This window comes from Schistocerca americana, chromosome 9 (assembly GCF_021461395.2).
Source record: "Schistocerca americana isolate TAMUIC-IGC-003095 chromosome 9, iqSchAmer2.1, whole genome shotgun sequence".
NCBI lineage: Eukaryota > Metazoa > Arthropoda > Insecta > Orthoptera > Acrididae > Schistocerca > Schistocerca americana.
The window spans coordinates 142,392,722-142,397,673 of record NC_060127.1 but is presented as its reverse complement, the minus strand read 5'-3'; the positions used below and the strand labels follow the sequence as shown (position 1 = coordinate 142,397,673).

At 43.2% G+C, this 4,952-nt stretch overlaps 1 non-coding gene across 1 annotated transcript; it reads right to left on the bottom strand.

Moving 5' to 3' along the window:
• Nucleotides 1-4,649: 4,649 nt before the first annotated feature.
• Nucleotides 4,650-4,724, bottom strand: Trnat-ugu. The gene has a single exon. It is a non-coding gene; the product is annotated as a tRNA-Thr (tRNA).
• Between the last annotated feature and the right edge of the window lie 228 nt (nt 4,725-4,952).

Genomic DNA, 4,952 nt, shown 5'->3' with positions numbered 1-4,952 from the left:
CTTGGCGAAGGTTCCACGAGAACTTCGATACTTTTCCTATGAGCGCTCTTCCAGAAAAGACGAAAAATAGCTTAAGGTGAAAAATGATTGTGAGGAGTAGTCGTGAAGCTATAATTATCACCCTGAAAAAATAAATGTTCATTCGCAGCTACATGTCTGGAGTCCTGGTACTGTACCACCCTGGTACGGCAGCCAAGAGAAAATGGTGTGTCGGGCATTTTAAGGTGAACAACACTGCAACAATCCATGCTGAGTTTATGAAAGCGGACAGCAGAAATGCACCATCATGTGAGTCGATTCCACTATGCTCAAGCAAGTCCGAATGACAAAGGACGAAGCGGCAGATCATCTCTCTGTGAAGAACCAGGAGTCGCAAGGAAAGAGATAGCTCCGGTGCTTGAAAACCGGCGAATCACAACTGAGAAGACAGTGGAAAAAGGGAAATCCAGTCATGCAACAATATCCATCATGTTACACAACGTTTTGAACATGACAAAAGTTGTTGCCCTAGGTATTACACGTCTGCTCACAGCCATTTAAAAAGCGTGCCAAACCGAGGAAACAGTAGAAATATTGCATGTGTCAGATGAATCTAGATCGCTTCTTTAGCCGCCTAATCGCCATTGACGGATGCTGGGTGTATCACTATGTCCCCAAGACAAAGGAACAGAGTAAGCAGTGGAAACATGTGGATTCACAACCACCAGATATGTCGAAGAACCAACAATCGTCAGGCAAGATGATGGTGAGTGCTTTTTGGGCTTCTGTAGTGTCGCGCCAGCGATCATGCTCGAAAGGGGGAAGCCATCATTTACGCACGTTACTGCAACCACCTGACGAGTTTCGAGGAAGCTGGTAAGACAAGTAATGAGAGAAGCTGTCTCATGGGGTTTACTTCCTCCACGACAACGCCCCAGCTCATCCTGCACAAGACATAGTCATATGTGCTGCTTCTTTCGGCTTGAAAATTTTGTCTTAGCTCCATGTTGTCCTGGCATGGCGTTCAGTGTCTTTTTGCTCATTGCTTGGTTGAAGAGACCATTGCATGTTAGACATTTCCAGAATGTTGAAGAGGTGATCTTCGATGTAGAACGTATCCTGAACAGCTAAAATGTAGACTTCTGTAACAAAGATGTCTGTCTAGCCATCCATTGTTGTGTAACAGCTTAGATCACAGCAACAGTTAACAGTTGTAATCGAGGTGCAATCCATCGTCAACATTCATGGTCAGTGATCTGCCTCCTCAGCAACCCCAGCAACAGTATGATATTTCTGCACTGGACTTCTACAAGTCAACAGCTGGTCTGGAATATTAACCAACCCTCAAGCGGCTTTGGCAGTTTGACCCATTACCATATGCTAACCATCACACCTCGGTCACTGACTTCTGCTCGAAACACTTCGGTGTGACACAGAAAAATGACATCTTCTGTGTGGTCATTTCTCAACAGCTATATTTACTTCCCAGGGCCACCTGGTCTTCAGTCTAGCCAATGTAGTGGCACCCAATCTGTGTTAGCAAGGCATCACACCAGACGATATTACAATACCTTCTGTTAGTCAGTCACCACTGTGAGAATGACGATGTTCTACTGATGCAATCATTGTAGGTACATCTAGGGTCACAATGTGCCAGAAGACTCCAGACATATGATGCAGCCGTCACCACTACCACCAACCCATGAACCGACGACCACAAATGGTTCAAATGGCTCTGAGCACTATGGGACTTAACATCTATGGTCATGAGTCCCCTAGAACTTAGAACTACTTAAACCTAACTAACTTAAGGACAGCACACAACACCCAGTCATCACGAGGCAGAGAAAATCCCTGACCCCGCCGGGAATCGAACCCGGAAACCCGGGCGCAGGAAGCGAGAACGCTACCGCACGACCACGAGCTGCGGACCCGACGACCACATAACTCTGTTCTGCTGACGTCTAGTGATTGCTGCTATCCAGCCCTCAGTCCAGAGCTTGACTCCGCGCAATGCCATCATCCGCTGCATCGCAGGGATGCTGGACTCCATCGCTAGAAGACGCCATTCTCTGTCGCTGGTGGCATGAGAGCCATGTCCAGTGCTTCATCTCCTCCTGCCAAGTCAGCATCGTCCGAATCGGCATTCATCTTACCAGCAACCTGACTCCCAGGTGTGAGCGAATGTTGCAGGTCTCACACCGCACCTGTCACATGTAGTGGAAATTTTACGATAGGCAAGCAGCACCAGAGATGTGGGTTCATCCATATAATTCTCCAAGTCAGATGGAATGATAAAGAATTCTTATATACACTCATGTTTCACCTCTGTTATTTCAGAAACCATTACATTTTGGAATCACTCCTAGCTTCCTCGCCATCATCAAAATCCCCTTGACGCCTCCATGTGAGATTGAAGGTATCCTGATAAGCATCAAGACGGCCCCCACCACTCAGTAGTGGTCATTACATCCTCGACCCATTACACTGGGTGTCGCAGTTTGTTTTATGGTTGTGAACTGTAGATTAAAACTGATGAAAGTGCAAAAAGGTAGGAAATTAAGGATATGGGACACGGATAAGTTGAGAGAACCAGAGTTTGTTGAAAGTTTCAGAGGAAGCATTAGGCAACAGTTGACTAGAACATGGAAAGTGAATACAGTAAAAGACGAATGGTTAGCTTTAAGAGATGAAATAGTGAAGGCAGCAGAGGATCAAATAAGTCAAAAGACAAGGCCTAGTATAAATTCTTGGATAACACAAGAGATATTGAATTTAACTCATGAATGGAGAGAATTTGAAAATGCAGCAAATGAAACAGACGAAAGGAAACACAAACATCTAAAAAATGAGATCCACACGAAGTGCAAAATGCCTAAGCTGGAATGGCTAGAGGACAAATGTAAAGATTTATGAGCATATTTCACTATGGGAAAGATAGATACAGCATACAGGAACATTAAAGAGGCCTTTGGGGGAAAGAGAAGCAATTGTATGAATTTCATGAGCTCAGATAGAAAGTCAGTCGTAAGCAAAAAAGGGAAAGTTGAAAAGCAGAAGGACTACATAGATGGTCTATACAAGGGAGATAAACTTGAAGGCAGTATTGGAGAAAGGGAACTGAAGGTACATGAAGATGGGAGAGGAGATATTACTTTGCGTTTAATTTGACAGAGCTCTGAAAGTTTTAAGTCGAAACAAGGCCCTGGCAGTAGACAATATTTCATCAGAATTACTGATAGCACTGGGAGAGCCAGCCATGACAAAACTCTTCTATCTGGTGGGCCAGATCTGTGAAACAGGCTAAATACCCTCAGACTTAAAGAAGAATATGATAATTCCAAGGAAAGCAGTTGCAGGTAAGTGTAAAATTACCAAACTATCAGTTTAATAACTCATGTTTGAGTTAAGGAAAGGAAAGAGTTAAGGAAAGACAAACCTACATTTAAAACATCTGTAGACTTAGAAAAAGTTTTTAGCAATGTTGACTGGAATGGTAATTTTTGATGATAGCGGTTCTTTTTTTTTGTTACTTTAAAATGAACATACACAGTCTCAACCACAAGAAACTATTATTTTCATTTTTGAGGTTACTTGTTTTGGTCTGTTGTAGACCTCCAAGAACAGTCAGCGTTCGTGGAGTCATAATACCTGCTCCGTTCACTGCCACTGCCAACCATCATGGTATGAGGTCTGGATATGGTCTAAAACAGATCAAAAACGGTAACCTCAAAAAGAAAAAAAAAAGGAAAGTTTCTTGTGGTCGAGACTGTTTACGTTCATTTTGACTGGAATACTCCCTTCGAAATTCTGAATGTACAGAGAGCGAAAGGCTATTTACAACTTGTACAGAAACCAGACGGCAGTTATAAGAGTCGAGGGGCATGAAAGGGAAGCAGTGGTTGAGAAGAGAGAGAGACAGGGTTGTAGCCTATCCCCTATGTTATTCAATCCGTACGTTGAGCAAGCAGTAAAGGAAAAAAAAAAGAAAAATTCGGAGTAGAAATTAAAATCCAGGGAGAAGAAATAAAAACTTTGAGGTTTGCCAATGACATAATAATTATCTCAGAGACAGCAAAGGAGTTGGAAGAGCAGTTGAAAGGAATGGACAGTCTCTTGAAAGGAGGATATAAGATGAACATCAGCAAAAGCCAAACAAGGATAATAGCATGTAGCCAAATTAAATCAGATGAAGCTGAGGAAATTACATTAGGGAACAGGACACTTAAACTAGTGAATAAGTTTTGCTATTTGGACAGCAAAATAACTTGTGATGGCTGAAGTATGGAGGATATAAAATCTAGACTATCAGTGGCAAGAAATGCATTTTTGAAGAAGACAATTTTTTAACATCAACTATAGATTTAAGTGTCAGGAAGTCCTTTCTGAGAGTATTTGTGCGGAGTGAGCCATGTGTAGGAGTGGAACATGGACGATAACCAGTTTGGACAAAAATAGAATAGAAACTTTTGGAGCGTGGTGCTACAGAAGAATGCTGAATATTGGGTCGATACAAAAGAGGAAGTATATATGACGGTAGTATCTGTTCCCGAAAGAACAGTTACCGTGGATGACCATGCAGCTTTGCTAGAAATGAAATGATAATTAAATAGACACCCTAGCTGCAAGCAGGCGTTGATACACTTCATTGGGGACATGTTGAAAATGTTTGCCCCGACCGGGACTCGAACCCGGGATCTCCTGCTTACATGGCAGACGCTCTATCCACCTGAGCCACCGCGGGCACATACGATAGTGCGTCTGCAGGGACTTATCCCTTGCACGCTCCCCGTGAGATCCACATTCCCAACATGTCCACAACACTACATTCGTAGTGCGCCTAATAGATGTTTGCCCATCATACTCATTACTCGTGAGAGATTAATCTACCAAGTCCCGTACGAGTTCGGGCATAGCGTGTGCGTTCGCACAAGAAGGTCAAAGGCCGGGAACCCATATTTTTAACTATATAT